General features: G+C 44.3%; 1 protein-coding gene across 2 annotated transcripts in view; it reads right to left on the bottom strand.

Annotated features, from left to right (window-relative positions):
* Positions 1-18,625, bottom strand: part of CHDH (choline dehydrogenase) — a 77,039-nt gene that overhangs the window by 56,784 nt on the left and 1,630 nt on the right. The window contains exon 1 of one of the 2 annotated variants that reach the window (XM_037798324.1): positions 12,288-12,523. The exons of the other annotated variant lie outside the window; for it this stretch is intronic. The gene's annotated coding sequence lies outside the window, so the exon portion shown is untranslated. Of the gene's footprint in view, positions 1-12,287; positions 12,524-18,625 lie in introns of those variants that run through there. 2 annotated transcript variants of the gene reach the window in all.

The raw sequence follows: 18,625 nt of genomic DNA on the forward strand, positions 1-18,625 counted from the left end.
CAAGGGAAAAGCAATCCACTACATACAAGAGAAGCTCAATAAGACTATGTACAGATTACGCCGCAGAATCCATGGAGGCGAGAAGGCAGTGCTATGATGTATTTAAGATACTGAAAGAGAAAAACTGCCAACCAAGAATTCTATACCCGGCAAAACTGCCTTTCAAAAACGAGGGAGAGATCAAAATACTTGTAGGCAGACAGACACTGAGAGAGTTTGTGGATAAGAAACCTATGCTTCAAGAAATACTAAAGGGAGTGCTAAAGGCTGACAGAAAAAGGCAGGAGAGAGGGGTCTGGAGAAGAGTATAGAAATTAAGACTATCAGGAAGGGTAAAAGGAGACAGAGAAAAAAACAAGATATGACATACAAAATTCAAAAGACAAAATGGTAGAAGAAAGTACTGCATTTCCAGTAATAACCTTAAATGTTAATAGATTAAATTCCCCAATAAAAAGACACAGACTGGCAGAATGGATTAAAAAACAAGACCCATCTATATGCTGTCTACAAGAAACCCACTTCAGACACAAGGACAAAAATAGGCTGAAAGTGCAAAGTTGGAAAAATATATCATACAAACAACAACCAGAAAAAAGCAGGAGTAGCTATATTAATATCAGACAAATTAGACTTCAAATGTGTAACACTTAACAGAGACAAAGAAGAACACTATATATTAATAAAAGGGACAATACATCAAGTAAACATAACAATCATAAATATTTATGCACCAAGACAGAGTGTCCCAAAATACATGCGGCAAACACTGTCAACACTTAAGGGAGAAGTAGATACTTCTACAATAATAGTCGAGACTTCAATACACCACTCTCACCAATGGATAGAACATCTAGACAGACAATCAAGAAGGAAACAGAGATGCTGAATTGTATGTTAAATGATCTAGGCTTGACAGACATTTATAGAACACTACATCCCACAACAAGATACACATTTTTCTCAAGTGCTCGTGGATCATTCTCTAGGATAGACCACATGTTGGGTTATAAAGCAAGTCTTAGCAAATTTAAAAGAATTAATATTATACAAAATACCTTCTCAGACCATAATGGAATGAAGTTGGAAATCAGTAACAGGCAGAAGGTTGGAAAATTCACAAATATATGGAAGCTAAATAACACACTCTTAGACAACCAGTGGGTAAAGGAAGAAATTACAAGAGAAATCATTAAATACCTCAAGGCAAATGAAAATGAAAACACAACATATCAAACCTTATGGGATGCAGCAAAGGCAGTGCTGGGGGGGGAATTTATTGCCCGAAATGCCTATATTAAAAGAGAAGAGGCGCGCCCAACTTCCCTGTGAATGCAATGCCCACCCAGTGTAAGAGAACTGTCAAGATCTCTTCACGACTTCTCACCCTGTTGATAAGCCCTGAATTAAAGTTCATGTATCAGAAAATGCCCAGTGTCTTTGGCTTCTGGACTGGCAAAGCCCTCATGGGCTGCTACAATTGGTGGAGCCAGCCAGGAGAATCAAATAGCCACCAGCCCAGAGACTAAAGCAATACCAGGCACCATTAACATGAGCTTGGGGAAGGGAAAAGAGAAGTCCCTGGGCGGGATACCAGGGTGGCCTGGGTCATCTTACGTGGAAAGGGGTGCTCACTCTCCCAGATGAATGGATGTCTATGTGGAGAGGGGTGGCTACCCTCCTAGATGAATAGAATCTGCCAAGGGAGTATGAAAATACTTATAACTCTCTGGCTAGACTAATAGCCGTCCTGTGGCAGGTCACAGGAGCATTGGCCTCAGGAGGGATACTGGGGTGGCCTGGAACTTTAGTGTGGGGAGGAATGGCTACCCTCCTGGATAGATGGGACTTGCCAAGGGAGTACGAAGGTACTTGCACTTCTCCAATGGGACTAGTAGCCATCCTGCAGCAAGCCGCAGGTGCACTGGGGATTCAGAAAGAAAAAAAGGGTTACCAGATTGCGGCTGCAGCAGGCAGGCTGTACGCACTGCTAATGAGGAAGCTTTAGCAGCAAAGGCGGCTATAAGCCACTGGGAGACAAATTAAAGCTAGAAAGAGATATGAAGCTAGCACAAGCACAATCTAAAGATGCTCTGGGTAAAAGTTTAGAAATACTGGCATGCCAGCACACTAGAATAAGAGGGCATAAGCTGCCCGAAGGGAAAGTTAGGTGTATCCTAGCTTCTCCTAATTAGGACCCCGTTAATTCCTCATCAAAAGATGATGAACCCCAGTCTGACTGGGAAATTAAAACTAAGGAAAGAAGAACGCTCAATCTCTGATCCAACAAAGGGCTAAAACAGGAAATTCAACACCCTGATTCCCCTAGGAAGGAAGAGGACAGGGCAGTAGCAGCAGCTCCTAATCAAAAGGTGCTCATTTGGTCCCATCCCAGGAGTTTTCCCCTGCCAAATTAAGAGCTATTAGTAACCAATATCAACAAAAACCTAGAGAGCCATTAGCGAACTGGTTGCTAAGGCAATGGGACAGTGGCACAAATAGTACCTTGTTTATGGGACATGAGATGATAAGCAAACTGACCACAATCTCCACTCACCCTTCCCTGTGGCAGCCCCTGTACTCTGCTGGGAACTAACTTTGAGACGCATTCACTTGTTAATTGGCTGGTAAAGCAATGCAAAGTAGCATGGCCAGGGAACTTATCCCATAAACTGTGGAGTAATTTACCTAAGGAGCAAAGGTTTGTTAAACTAGGCACTAAAACCTTGGAAGAAAGGGTTGCTCAAACACAGGATACATGCAGAGCCCTCCACTCGGCCCGTAAAGTCGTCTGATGTCTCTTGGAGAATGACTATTGATTATAGAGAAATAAATAAGGTAAACCCTCCTTTGTTTGCAGTTATGTCGAACATCACCACATTGCTCCAAGATATTAGCACAAAGTTAGGCCTGTTTCATTTTGTGTGCTAAAGAATGCCTTCTTTAAAAGTTAAGTTAAAAAAAAAAAGAAAAGAAAAAGAAGGAAAAAAATATGTAGTGCCCCCTTGAGGAGCCTGTGGAGAATGCAGGGGTACTGGCCTACCCCACCTCAATGGTTGCTAACATGACCACAGACATAGGGGACTGGTGGTTTGATGGGTTGAGCCCTCTACCATAGGTTTTACCCTTGGGAAGACGGTTGCTGCAAAGGAGAGGCTAGGCCTCCCTATAATTGTGCCTAAGAACCCCCTCCCGAATGCCTCTTTGTTGCTCAGATGCGGCCCTCTCTCTCTAGCTAAGCCAACTTGAAAGGTGAAATCACTGCCCTCCCTGCTACGTGGGATCAGACACCCAGGGGAGTGAATCTCCCTGGCAACGTGGAATATGACTCCCAGAGAAGAATGTAGACAAATTGTGAGCAGCTCATAATGCTCTGTTACAAGTTGAAGGTCTAACTCAAAGGTGCCCAGTGACCTTACCATAGAGCATACCCATACAGGGGTGAATACAGGATGCTATCGACAAGCCCCATTTGGGGAGTGCTCAGGTGAACATGCTGACAAAATGGAAAGTCTACCTCCTATGATGTGGCATTTTTAACAATGGCTCTTTAAATACAGAGATGCATGAAATTTTAGGACTGGTCTTCTATGTGGAAGAGCAGCATGCCCTGTTTCCTGTCGATCCTCCCAAGGTGGCTCCTCCCATGCACCACAGTTGACAGACAAGGAAGTATACCTAACTGCATGGACTGGCACATGCGCAACCTGCTTCCTGGACGGCCGTGACTGTCCAGCCCAGTACTGATACCATCTGGTGGGAAGACATCTGGACTGCCTGCCCCAAATGTAAGGTAACCATTTCATGTCTCTGACCACAACACCAATTCATTACTAGGTAACACAGAAGTGGATGCCCTAGCGAAATTCTGCAGCCTAACACCAACGATGACTGCACTAGAAAACCAGGCACCGAGGACACCAGATCCTTGTCAGCCGGTGGCAAGTAGACTATAGTGGCCCCCTTTCTCTGTCCAAAGGGGCAAAATATACCTTCACCACCATAGATATGGCTACGGGACTGCTGCTGGCCTTTCCAGTGGGCAAGGCCAACTAACGAGCTACCGTACGTAGCTTAGAAAAATTAAGTGCCTTTTTTGGGTTCCCCACACATGTGGACAGCGATAGGGGAACCCCTTCACCAGGCAATTTAGCCCAGGTCTGGGCTACAGAACATGATGTCCTTTGGATGTTTCACTTGCCCTATAATCCCACAGCAGCTGGGTTAATTGAAAGAATGAATGGCCTTATAAAGGAACACTTAAAGGATAATAGAAACAATGACTATATCAGCATTAACTCCAGACCCAAAGCGGTCAGCTTCCACCCCTGTGGAGTTGGTAACTGCTGGGCCCATGCAGTCCTTACTAATTCAGATAAACGGTCTGGCTGCCTTCAAGCCGCAATGTGGCAATGATAGTAACTTACTCTTGCCTGTGCCACAAACACTGGAAATTGGGGAAAATAAGGTCAACTGGCTCTGGGTCTAGCCCATGCAGTGACACTGGTTGAGAATCCTAAGCCCAGGGGGTATTAGAATTACAATAGGATGCCAAGAGTTATTTGTATTTTTCCATCTGGGACTCCCCATCCCCCAGGGAACGGTATGCATAACTTTGCAAGCACTCATTATACCCCATACTGACTGTAGACCTGAAGGGCTTCCTGCAGGAGGAGAAAATATGGTATTTAAAAGTCCCTCACGCGGAACTCTTCTATCTACTAATGAAAATGGCTTATATATTGTTAAACCACTCAGCTGTCCAATTTAATGCTTACATTTGTTGTTAAGTCTTGTTTTAAAAAATGTGTATTACTATTTCAATAATAATTAAAATGTTTTGTGTATTTAGCATTATTCTAACAAGTTTAATTTTAACAGTAATAGTATGTTGTGAAATGTTTGCTTAAGAACAGTTTCCATGATTGTTTTGGTGACTTGAATGTAGAGGGTACAAGGGATGTTTTTATTGAAGGAAAAGGAAAGTAGTCTTGTCCTAAATGACTGGTTGTTTCAGAATGAAGAAAAAGAAACAATGTGGAATAAAACCTGAATGAATATAGAAAGTTGCAGAAAGTTTGCAGAAAGGGAAATTTATTTCTGTGGTCAAGATTGGAAAATGGTAAAACTAGCAATATCACTGCTTAATGATGAAACCTCACAACTTAAAAAAGTGGTTTTGCAAAACAGAATGGCATTAAATATTATGGCCACCGCCCAAGGCAGTACCTGTGCTCAATTAATGTTCAATGTTCTATGTATGTGCCTAATAATTCAAAAAATGTAACCCATGCTCTTAATCATATGCAAGATCACATACAAAGTATTGATCACTTATCTGATGATCTTTGTTTAAATAGCAGAAACTCATTAACTTGGCCATGGAGCCACTTATTAATAAAATTGCTGTCCAAACGTACTGGTTACTTGTACTATGTTGTTTATTGTATTGTTGTTGTGAATTATGGACGTAAAGTCTGACTATGGTAAACGCAAACTGTTGTGCAGGGGTGGATTGTGGCAGCCCCTGGCCTGAACAGAACAGACCTGAGGACCTTGGTGCACAGCAGTCTGCATGACCTAGATGGCTAATGTTTAACTTATCATCTTTGTAAGCCAGTAAAGAGAAAAAGGTAAATCAACCTTAAAATGTGACTTTAAAACGTGAAACGGGAAGAAAGCAGGTGAGAAACCCTTGGTCTCCCAAAGGAGTGAGATGTAAATGTAAAGTCTTATACCCAGATTTGAATAAGCATTCGTCCATGGTCCCCAGACCTCCCGCTGTCAAGTGTTACTAGTTTCTTCCTTCTTGATGCTCTTGTGGTTATCTATTGATCACCACCCACCCCCCTACTCCTCCCCTGTCAAGATGCTTTTCCCTCGCTTATAACCTTAGGAATCTCTTTGTCCTAAGCCCTTATAACTGGCTTGCCATCCTCTTTAAATGCACGGTCAATCTGCCTGCGACTGTGATGCCTGCCCAGTGTAAAAGAGCCGTCATGATCTCTTCGCGGCTTCTCACCCTGTTGGTAAGCCCTGAATAAAAGTTCATGCATCAGAAAAAAAAAAAAAAGAAGAAGGAAGAGAAGAAATTGAGGAATTAACTGCTCACCTGAAGGAACCAGACTAAGAACAGCAAACTAACCCCAAAGCAAACAGAAGGAAAGAAATAACAAAGGTTAGAGCAGAAATTAATGAAATTCATAACAGGAAAACAATAGAGAGAATCAACAAAACCAGAAGTTGATTCTTTGAGAAAATAAATAAAATCGATGGACCCTTAGCTAGGCTAACAAAAAAAAAAAAAAATGAGAGCGTGGGTCCAAATAAACACAATCAGAAATGGAAAAGAGGACATAACTACTGACCCTGCAGAAATAAAGGAGATAACGGGAGGATACTATGAGCAACTATACGCTAATAAATTAGACAACCTAGATGAAATGAACAACTTCCTAGAAAAGCATAAACAACCAACATTGACTCAAGAAGAAATAAACAACCACAACAAACCAATCACAAGTAAAGAGATTGAATTAGTCATCAAAAAGCTCCCAAAGAAGAAAAGACCAGGACCAGATGGCTTCACATGCGAATTCTACCAAGCATTCAAGAAAGAATACCAATCCTGCTCAAACTCTTCAAAAAAAACTGAAGAGGATGGAAAGCTACGTAATTCATTCTATGAAGCCAACATCACCCTAATACCAAAGACAGACAAAGGTACCACAAAAAAAGAAAATTATAGACCAATCTCTTTAATGAATACGGATGCAAAAATCCTCAACAAAATTCTCGCAAATTGAATCCAGCAGCACATTAAAAGAATTACACACCATGATCAAGTGGGATTTATTCCAGGTATGGAAGGCTGGTTCAACACAAGAAAATCAATTAATGTAATACACCACATCAATAAATCAAAGTCGAAGAACCACATGATCATTTCGAGCGATGCAGACAAGGCATATGACAAAATTTAACATCCTTTCTTGATGAAAAACACTTCAAAGGATAGGAATAGAAGGAAACTTTCTCAATACGATAAAGGCAATATATGAAAAACCCACAGCTAACATCACACTCAATGGGGAGAGACTGAAAGCTTTCCCTCTAAGATCAGGAACAAGACAGGGATGCCTACTGTCACCACTGCTATTCAACATTGTGCTGGAAGTTTAACTAGAGCAATAAGGCAAGAAAAAGAAATAAAAGTCACCCAAATTGGAGAAGAAAAACTTTCACTGTTGTAGATGACATGATCCTCTATGTAGAAAATCCAGAAAAATATACAACAAAGCTATTAGAGCTAATCAATGAATACAGAGAAGTGGCAAGCTGCAAGATCAACACATAAAAATCAGTTAGTGTTCCTATACATAAGTAATGAGCAACAGGAGGAAGAAATCAAGAAAAAAATTCCATTTACAATAGCAACCAAAAGAATCAAGTATTTGGGAATAAACTTAACCAAGGCCACAAAAGACCTATACAGAGACAACTATAAGAAACTGCTAAAAGAAATCAAACAGAACCTAAAAAAATGGAAGAACATACCGTGCTCATGGATTGGAAGACTAAACATAGTTAAGATATCAATTCTACCTAAACTGATTTATAGATTCAATGTAATACCCATTAAAATCCTATCAACTTACTTTGCAGAAATAGAAAAACCAATGACAAAATTTATTTGGAAAGACAAGGTGCCCTGAACAGCCAAAAATATCTTGAGAAAGAGGAAGTAGGAGGTCTCTCACTACCTGACTTTGAAGCATCCTACAAAGCAACAGTGGTCAAAACAGCATGGTACTGGCATAAAGACAGATATACCGATCAATGGAATCAAATTGAGCGTTCAGAAATAGACCATCTCATCTATGGACATTTGATCTTTGATAAGGCAGTCAAGCCAAAACAACTGGGACAGAGCAGCCTCTTCAATAAATGGTGTTTGGAGAACTGCATATCCATATCCAAAAGAATCAAAGAGGACTCCTCTCTGACACCTTATACAAAAATTAACTCAGACGTTCATTAGAGATATGAATGAAGAGGATCTGGTTAGGGTTAAGGCAAAACAGGCCCAAGGGTAAAGGACGATACTGACTGGGTTTTAAAACTACAACTTACATGTGAGACCAAGAGAGAAGATGTTTATCTGGTGCAGGATCTATATTTTCTGTAGCACACTAGATAATTTAACTTGTATGATCAGTTTGTTTGAACACCACAGGTGCAGGGAGTGGTGAATGGGAAGTGGGATTTGGCGAGTTTTGTACAGGCTTGGGTGAAATCCCGACACACCCCACAGTGATATGGGCAGAGATGATAAGTGTATTTGTGGGGCCCCCCGAGGAGCAGGGGAGAAATGAGGAAGTGTTGGACTTCCCCACCTGGGCTACTGCTGATTTTTCCACAAACATTGAGGACTGCCAATTTAGTGGACCGAGACCTCGATCTGGGGGCGTTCCCCTTTGAGGCTAGTTGCTGCAAGGGAGAAGCTAAGCCCACTTATAATTGTGCCCCCAGGGAGCCTCTTTGTTACTCAGATGTGGCCCCCTCTCTCTCCAAGTCCACTCAGCAGGTGAACTCTGCCCTCCCCCCTACATGGGACATGACACCCAGGGGTGTGAATACCCCTTGCAACACGGGAAATGACTTCTGGAGATGAGCGGGGACCCAAGATCATGAGATTGAGAGGATCTTCTTGACCAAAAGGGGGAGGAGAGATGAAGCAAAGTAGGGTTCCAGTGCCTGAGAGATTTCAAATGGAGTCGAGAGGACACTCTGGAAGGTATTCCTATGAGGTATACACATATCACCTTTTAGTCTTTAGTGTATTGGAAAGGCTAGAGGGAAATACCTGGGGCTGTCGAGCTGCAACCCAGTGACCTTGAGTCTTGAAGACAATTGTATAACAATGTGGACTGCATAGTGTGCCTATGTAACTGTGAAAACCTTGTGGCTCACACTCCCTTTATCCAGTGAATGGACAGATGAGTGGAAAAATGGGGACAAAAATTAAATGAAGAATAGAGTGGGATGGAGGGGATGGAAAGATTTAGTTGTTCTTTTTTGCTTTTATTTTTATTTTGGAGTAAGGAAAAGGTTCAAAAATTGATTCTGGTGATGACTGCACAACTGTATGATGGTGCTATGAATAACTGATTGTACACTGTGATGACTGTAGGGTGTGTGAATATATCTCAAACTGTATTAAAAAAGTAAAGGAACAATGGGGGGAAGAGGGGAATGGGATATTTTGGATGTTCTTTTTTATTTGAATTTTTATTTTAATCTTTGGAGTAATGAAAATAATCAAAGTTTGATTGTGGTGATGAAGCACAACTATATGACGATATGGTGAACAACTGACTGTATGCTCTGAGTGTATGTTATGTGATTATATCTCAATAAAACTGCATTAAAAAAAGGAAGGAAGACATTTTCTTTAAAAGTCAAGTTTGTCTTCTTGGGAACCTCATCTCCCACATACTGATGCCAATAAACAATTAAATCAGAAAATTTCACCTCTTCTCTTGAAATAACTAATTATCTGATACCACAGGCCCTGCTGACTCCCAGAGGGTGTGGATAAGGCCACTCCCACTCAGCTCCTGTACCCCTGGCAACACTGTCCCTGCTGCCTGGAAGGGCCCACTTGTCCTCTGGCTCCTTCTGGGGATTAATGACGGGACACAGCAGGGCAGACTGGCTGCCAAGTCGAAGCCATCACAATGTTGCACCAAAGACCTAGGGTGTGGCTTGGGGAGGGGCTTCCCTGTTGGCATCACCCGGGCACTGGCCTCTGCAGCCTCCAGGGGCATACCTGATTTTTAAGGCTCCTCAGAAGACAGTCTGCGCTCCCTTCACCCCTCTGCTGCCCCCACTGTTTTCTAAAACCCCACGGTGGCCCTCACCTACAGTGGAGTGCAAAGAGGGAAAAACTAGACTCCTAGCACTTGGGGCCGAGCTGTGGGCCTGTGATTGAAAAACAGTATCTCCCTAAGACCTCAGTAGACGTCTGAATGAGAGAAAGGAACACCACCTACAACCTGTCCTTGCTGCAGAATTCAAACCATTCACCAACTCACAGGAAAGTCAAAAGTCAGAGGAATAGGTTAAAATGTATTCAGGGACACAGTCAATAGAATCCAGGATTCGGGAAACTCCACAGGTTTCCTCAACAATAAAATCAAGAAAAATAAATAAATACGTAAGGGAGAGATGGAGGGGGAGCCTACAGATTAAGAGGAACATAGGAGAGGCACCCACCAATCACAGTGCATGCACTCAATATGGGTATCACTGACTAGATATTAGGATGTGAAAAGATCTCTATTTTTTCAGATATGATCATGGTCCTGTGGTGATGGTTAAAAAGGACAGAAGAAATACTCTATTTGGGATTTGGCAGAGCAGATAAAACAAGATCCCCCTGGAGGGATAACTACTGAAGCGGCGTGTCGGGAACATGGAGTTCAGTCATCTTTTCTAGCTAGCTTTGAACACGTTTCAAATTTTCCATAATATAAAGAACTTTGTTGCTGCTGTTGTTCATTTGGCATCTCAAGTATCCCTACTGTGGGAAACCAGAGAGAAACCATAGCGGGAGACCCTCCACTCAGACTGCCTGGTCTAGAGTAAGGAGTTTCAAACCATGCCACGGAAGTTTGGGGTGCTCTGCAAATGCCTGTTAACAGCTTTCTCCTGAAGGTACACTTTCAAATCACTTTTAAAAATCCCCATTAGAAAACACCACACCTCACACACACACACACACACACACACACATGACAGCACTCCAGGCAGTCTGCGGACCCTGCCGGCCCACCTACTGTCAGTGATTGTCTATGACACATAACCACAGAAATTCAAAGTTAGAGTGCAGAAATTTTTATAGCAATTTGACAGAGTGATCTCATGGCTGCTAGATCTAGTCATAAAATATATGGACTTAAATTTTATGTTTCGGTTTTTATGCTAACAAATAATTTTTACTGTACTTTTTTTTAAGTACCAACCCTTGACAGATTAAATTTTAAAAACAAACAAGTGGTCCTTCACCACAGAGAGTTTGAGAAGCACTGTCATTATCCCATGGTGTCCTGGAGATCATAAACCCATCAGCATAGGTTGCCTGCCACAGACCCCAGGGCACAGCTTCCCTTCTCACTGGGTGCTGGGCCACCTCCATACAAACACATCACTGGCTAGAGAGCAGCAGGGCTACAAAGGCTGTTTGATTTTTAAGCCCACATCTGCTCACGCAATACCATACAAGTGAGTACCCATGTGGTACAAGAGGGGCCACCCTCTGCAAACCCCCACCCTGGCCAAGGCCCCTTCGGCTCTCCACATCGCATCCTAGAGCAGCCTGGCGGATAGTGGGCACTGTGGGGGCTTCTCAGCCTGACATCCTAATTTCTAAATAGCAGCCAGCTTTTACTCACATGCCTGCTACCATCACCCTTGCAAACTTCTGGATCAGTTTAACTGCAGAATGTCCTAAGTGAGCTGTCTAAAAAACTCCAACCGCTTTGTATCAACTGGATATGCCTCTGCTACTCAACTAAAGGCTGGAAACAAATCAGGAGCTAGGGCAAGTTTAAGACATCAATCTGCTGTGACCCACAGCCAGTCAGTTAGCAACTCTGGGCCTCAGTTTCCTCATCTATAAAATGGGAACCGAGATGCCCATTTTGTAGATTTGTTCTGAGGGTAAAAGGAAAAAATAGCTAAAAACACACTTCAAAGAATTAAAAGTGCAAAGTCAAAAGTGCATGGTGATGTCACATTCACAGCATGGGCTGGATTCCATCCTACTCTATTCAACCCTGAATGGCCTCTTTTGGCCTGTTTCCTCATCCCTAAAGTACAGGTAGTAATGCTGCAACTATACCAAGAATAATACTATTAACAACAAATTAATTAAAATATCACTGACCAAAAAACATATCACCAGCGCTTTACAGAGCCCTGCTATGTGCATCCACCCAGTGCTAACCACTGTCTGCCTGAAATCCCAAGCAATCCTCCTAACGACCCCATGGGGCAGAGCCCATCACCCTCCTTTACAGCAAAACCTGCCTTCTCTGTGTTCTGAATTTTCTGAGGCCCCAATGTGATAACACACATGAAGGTCACTGGCAAGCACCAGGGGCTGAGTAGGCCCGGGAGGCCATAGCCACAGGCAAGACAGACGGGTGGCCTAGGAACTGGCAGAAGTTCTGCCTAGGAACTGGCAGAAGTGGTACTAACACTGAGCTAACACCGTGGCCTACCTCTGTGGGCTATTCTGGGTCAGGCACTCCTCCCTGGGGCAGAGTAAATGGCTGAGGTGCAGCCCTCAGTATCGCTTCGCGGTGTCTGGCTCAAAGCTGGCCTTCAAGTTGACCCTGCCCAATGAGCTGGAGCAGAACACGGGGGCCGGGGGGCCCTGAGGGTGGGAGTATTCCCAACTGCCTCCTCGGCTCAGGAGGCAGTCGGTATTTGACATTCTGGCTTGCTCTTCACAAGACAATAAGTCCACTGTTGACGGCCAGGGCCTTGATTAATATTTGCAAAAGGAAGGAAGTGGAAAATTCCACCTGTGTGAGAGGAGGCTGGGCCTTGCCCAGGACAGGTCAACAACCCTGTTTGCCTTGTTCTCTCAGAGATGGGTCAGGCAGAGAAACAAAGTTCCGAATAAAAGTGACAGAAATGGGGATTGTCATCACGCTTGAGTCCAAGGAAATTTCCCAACTTGGGTCATAGAGACAAAAATTGCTTTTTATTGTCCCGCTCCCCCTGCCCCTAAATTTATGAAGCACTTTTAAATCCTCCAACTTGCCTTCTTAACTCCTATCTACTCTGACTTTCCCAATAGCCCTACCACAGACAGGCAGGGCCGATGTCAGCCCCATGTTATTGATGGGGAACCAGAGGCTCCAAGAGACCAAGAGACTCACCCAAAGAGTAGCAGATCCAGGTGTTCTGGAACCCAGGCACCCAGACCCTGGACAGCAGTATAGTACCCGTCGCAGGGTGTCTGGGGCCAGAGGCCATGGGTACAGGGCAGAGCCCTGAGAAGCTCCAGCAGAGGCCTGACCATCATCCCACCCAGGGAGGAAAAGGAAGAAGCCCAAACTAGCTCTCCTAGATGGGCACATTTAGGATTGGGCCTTTGGGGAAGGTATGCATTCATTCACACAAACATTTAATGAGCACCTACTAAGCACCCTGGACATGAAGGCACCCTGCACTGGGTGGCTTGCTCAGAATCAATGACCGAAGGGGAAAGGTCACAGCATCCCAAAGGCCACTTCCCTCACAGGTGTGAGTCATCTCATCTAGCTACTGCCAGTAACCTGTCTCACCAGCCCGTTTTACAAAAAAGGAAACTGAGGCTCTGAAAAGGGTAGCAACTTGTCTAAGGTCACAGAGAGAGGAAGCCGAGATCTCTCAACCCACAATGGCCCTGTCGCCAGTTTATAAAGCCACAAAGCTATTTGGTTTAGGCATTCAAACAAATTGTGTCCCTTCCAGCAGTCCATCTCAGGAGGCTGCAAGTTTAATACAAAAAGGACTCTCACAGAGAGACACTTGGTGGCATGACCTTCCGAGCAACGCAGAAACCTGAGGAGACAGGCACATCTTGTTTGCCCACCATGAACAGCAGTGGTTGCTGCAGGGCCCTCCTCACACCCTAGACACATCCCTCAGCCCTGCCTGCAGAGCTGGCCATGGGCACCACCCCCATCCCCAAAGCCCCGAAAGGCCATGGTGGTGTGATCCCTGTGCTCATACGCCCCCATTCTTGTTCCCAGGGCAGTAGGGTCCCTTTTCACCATCCTCACCTCACCCTCCTCTCTCCTTCACTCACCAGTTTCTTCCTGGAGAAAGAAGCTCAGTTCTCTCCCTTTCTTAAAATGAAGTCATTGGTGGACTATTTCCTTGTTGTGCTCTGAACTGGCTGCCATTCAGAGCAGCTCCTGAATCCACCCAGAGAAGCTCCTGATTTCAGGGCAACATGGCTCGACTTCCCCACCCTGTAGATAAGCTCTATAATAAAAGCTCATGTCTCAGAACGTGTCTGGTGCTTTCTTTAGTCCTTTGGCTACAAAAGCCCTCTTGGGCTGTGACAATTCGCATGCCAGCTTGCAGACTAAAGAAATCCCAGCCACTGATGACATGAGCTTGGGGAAGGGAAAGGGGAAGTCCCTGGATGGGATACCGAGGTGGCCTGTGACACTTATGTGGGGAGGGGTGGCTACCCTCCTAGATGAATGGGGTCTGCCGAGGGAGTATGGAGATGCGTATGACTCCCCGGCTGGACTAACAGTCCCCCTGCTACAGGCTGCAGGACTAGTAGGATTTCATGAGAAAAAGGACAGCCACCAGGCTGCTGCAGCAGTAGCCTGGCCGTTCTTGGAGGCTGTGTGTGCAGCTACAGAAAAGGCCTTAATGGCTGATATGGCAGTCTGCAGCTCAGAAGAGGAATTGAAGTTAGAAAGGGATATGCAATTGACCAAACCGAATTGAAAGACACTCTGAATAAAAGTTTAGAAATACTGGCATGCCAGTACACTAGAGTAAGAGGGCATAAGCTGCCCAAAGGGCAAGTTAGGCATATCCTAGCTTCCCCTGACTGGGACCCTAAGCTCAGGACCCTGTTGATTCCTCATCAAAAGATGATGAGCCCCCGTCTGACTGGGAAATTAAAACTGAGGAAAGTAAGTATGCATGTCCTCTGGTCCAACAAAAGGTGCCTTCCCCCAGATATTCTGTGGCAATATATCAGTATAAATTACCAGGGTCATTTAATAGCCCTGTCTGGCCAATGGAAAAACTAATGGTACCTGGCAAATGATTATTAATTATATTAGACTTAATTTAATAACATCTTTGTTTTAAGCTGTATCAAATATAGCTATCTTGTTGCAGGATATGAGTACTCAATTAAACCAATTTCACTTTGTGTTAAATTTTGTCAAAGCTTATTTTAGTATTTTAGATTCCTTCAGCCAGACGGCATCCAACTTCCGTGGGAAAACCAACAATGGACATTTGCTGTGCTTCCACAAGGACAGCTCCACATTCCCACCATCTGCCATGGACTGGTAGCTACAAGATTTAAAGAAAAGGACAACCTGTGTGTTTCACTATAATGATGATCTCATGCTAACCAGCAATTCTTTTCCAGAACTAGAAACTGCTGCAAGCACAGTGGTGACCCACCTTGAACATTGAGGATGGGCGATAAATCAAAGTGAATTAGAAGAGCCTGGACATTCTATAAGTTCTTAGGTATCGTCTGGTTGGGTAAAACTAAAGCCATTCCTTTAGCTGTTGTTGTTAATATACAAAGTTATCATATACTGCTAACTCCTAAACAATTAATAGCTTTTCTTGGTTTATTAGGTTATTAGAAACTGTTTATACTCTATTTAAAAATTTTAAAACTTTTGTACACTCTAATTAGAAAAGGAAAAGCATGGGAATGGGATTTTCCACAGCAAGCTGTGTTTACAGAAGTACAAGCACAGGCTTTAAGGGGGTGTGGACCCCGATATAGCCTATGAATTGGATGTGCTCAGTGCCAATATTGGCTTTGGGTGGGATTTGTGGCAAAGGCAACAGGCTAAATGTGTAACTAATAGTTTCTAGCCCCAACTTTGGAAGGGCACAAAACTCAGAGCCTGTTGGAAAAACAATTGTGTGCAGCTTATAATGCTCTGTTACAAATGGAAGGTTTAACTCCAAGGTGCCCAGTGGCCACACACATACAGGAGTGGACACAGGCGACTATAAATAAGCCCCATTCAGGGAGTGCTCAGCTAAGCACGCTGATAAAATGGAAAGTCTACATCCTACAATGCCGAATTTTTAACAACAGCCCTGTGAGTTCAGAGATACATGAAATTTCAGGACCAGTCTCCCATGTGGAAGAGCAGCATGTCCTGCCTCCTGTTGATTCTCCTGAGGTGGCTCCTCCCATGCCCCTCTGTTGACAGAGAAGGGAGTACACCTGATTCTGCATGTTATACTGATGGATTGGCACTTGGGCAACATGCTACCTGGACAGCCGTGACTGTCCAGCCACGTACGGACATCATCTGGTGGGAGACTGGAACTTTGCAAAGCAGCCAGTGGGCTGAGCTGCAGGCTGTATGGATGGTAACTGTCCATGAACCAGGAGACATCTTGACTGTCTGCTCATATAATTGAGCCATATATCAAGGCCTAACAGTATGGATGGATGGTCACGTGGAAGCAGGAGCAATGGATGGTGGTCAACCACTCCCTACAGGGGAAGGAAATGTGGGAAGACATCTGGACAGCCTGCCAGAAATTTTAACTGCTTTCCATATTTCTGCCCATAATGTTAACTCATTGCCAGGTAATGCAGATGTGGATGCCCTAGCGAAATTCCACAGCGTAACACCAATGATGCATGAGGTGACTGAATGGCTGCATCAGAAAACCAGGCACCGAGGGTTCCAGACCCTGTGGAAGCAGGTACAGCAGTTTCAGCTGCCTATCACCCAACAAGAGTCAAAAGGAGTAAAGGATGCTAGCCCCTCCTGCTCGCTGCGATGGCCCAGAATGCTTCCTTACCAATTTGGACCCACCAGCCGAGACCAGAATCCTCTCACCTGGTGGCAAGCAGACTATATTGGCCCCCTTCCTCTGTCCAAAGGGGCAAAATATACCTTCACCACTGTAGATACAGCTATGGGACGGCTGCTGGCCTTCCCAGGGGTCAAGGCCAACTAGTGAGCTACCATATGTAGTTTAAAAAAAATTAAGTGCCTTTTCTGGGGTCCCCACACACATGGACAGCAATACGGGGACCCCCTTCACCGGGCAATTAACCCAGGCCTGGGCTACAGAACATAATGTTCTTTGGACGTTTCACTTGCCCTATAATCCCACAGCAACTGGGTTAATTGAAAGAATGAACGGCCTTTTAAAGGAAAACTTAAATGATGACAGAAACTCCTTATAACAATGGACTCGAGGACTGTACCAACATTAACTCCAGATTCAAAGCAGAGGCTCCCGCTCCTGTGGAAATGGTAACTGCGGGACCCATGCAGGCCTTACGAAATCAAGTAAGAGGGCCAGCTACCCTCAAGCTGCAGCGAGGCAGCGATAATAATCCGCTCTTGCCAGTGCCACAAACACTAGGAATTGGAGAAAATAAGGTCAATTGGCTCTGGTTCTGGCCCATGCAGCCAAGCTGGTTGAGAATCCTAAGCCCATGGGGTATTTACTATGCCAAAGGTTATTTGTATTTCCCATCTCGGGCTGCCATCCGCTAGGGAACTGTATGAGTAATTTTGCAGTCCCAAACTAACTGTAGATCTGACCCCAAAGGGCTCCCTGCAGGGGGAGAAAGTAGGGCATTAGAAAAAAAAAAAAAAACCCTCACCTGGAACTATTCTATCCACTAATGAAAACTCAGCATATATATTGTTCATACATGTCTTATTAATTCTTGTTAAAAAATTGTATATTACTGTTTCAATAACGCATCATCACATGCCAGATCATATACAAAATATCGAACATTTATCTGATAATCCTTTGTCCAAACAATTTAATTCTTTAATTTGGCCATGGTGCCACTTGTTAATAGGATTACTGTCCATATGTACTGGTTTACTTGTACCCTGCTGCTCACTGTATTGTTGTTGTGGATTATGGATGTGATGTCTGTCCTATGGTCAACGCAAATTGCTGCGTGGGGGTGGAATGTAGGAACCCCAGGCACAGGGCATTCTCCAACGGCCTTGAAGATTGCACACAGCAGGCTGCGTGACCTAGGTCAGTTGAGGTTTGACCTATTCTCCTTGTAATATCAGATGCTAACTGTAATCTATACCTGAAACTAGCTCCTCCGAGATTTTCTGAGATATTGTTATCTCTATAATCGTCCCCTCCTCCCTGTTGATTACAATCAACCCCTCCCTACATTGTACAACCCTGCTCCCTGCCTTATGCTCTCTTACCCATTGGAATGTCAAGCCCTTATAAGCAGCTTATTCAGCCCCTCAAAGGGTGGACTATTTCCATGTTGTGCTCTGAACTGGCCACCATTCAGAGCAGCTCCCGAATCCATCCAGAGAAGCTCCTGATTTCAGGACAGCATGGCTCGACTTCCCCACCCTATAGGTAAGCCCTATAATAAAAGCTCATGTCTCAAAAAAAAAAGAAAAGAAAAAAAGAAAGAAATCACACACACACATGCACACACAAACCATCTCTGAGCCCACTTTCTCTCACACCCACCCCATACCTTCCTCCTGAGGCCACCCCTGACAGAGGCTAGCCCTGGTCTGTGCCCCATGGGCTACTCCCTCACCCCTCGGTTTTCCCCAGGGGCAGTCCCTGACAGTCCTCACTCCGCAAAGCCCTCCTCCTCTAGGGCCCTAGCTTCTTTGCTCCACCACCCCTTGGGGTTTCAACTTACACCCATAAAGGGCTGATTCACAAGCCATGTCTCCAGGCCTAACCTCAGGGTCCCTGGTTGTTCCCAAAGCCCTCACTCACACTTAACAGCCCCTAGCTCACCCCAGCAGGGTCGGCACCAGATGGGCCTTTCTAAAACAATTGTGGTCACAATGGAAAACTTCCA

This window comes from Choloepus didactylus, chromosome 1, assembly GCF_015220235.1.
Source record: "Choloepus didactylus isolate mChoDid1 chromosome 1, mChoDid1.pri, whole genome shotgun sequence".
NCBI lineage: Eukaryota > Metazoa > Chordata > Mammalia > Pilosa > Megalonychidae > Choloepus > Choloepus didactylus.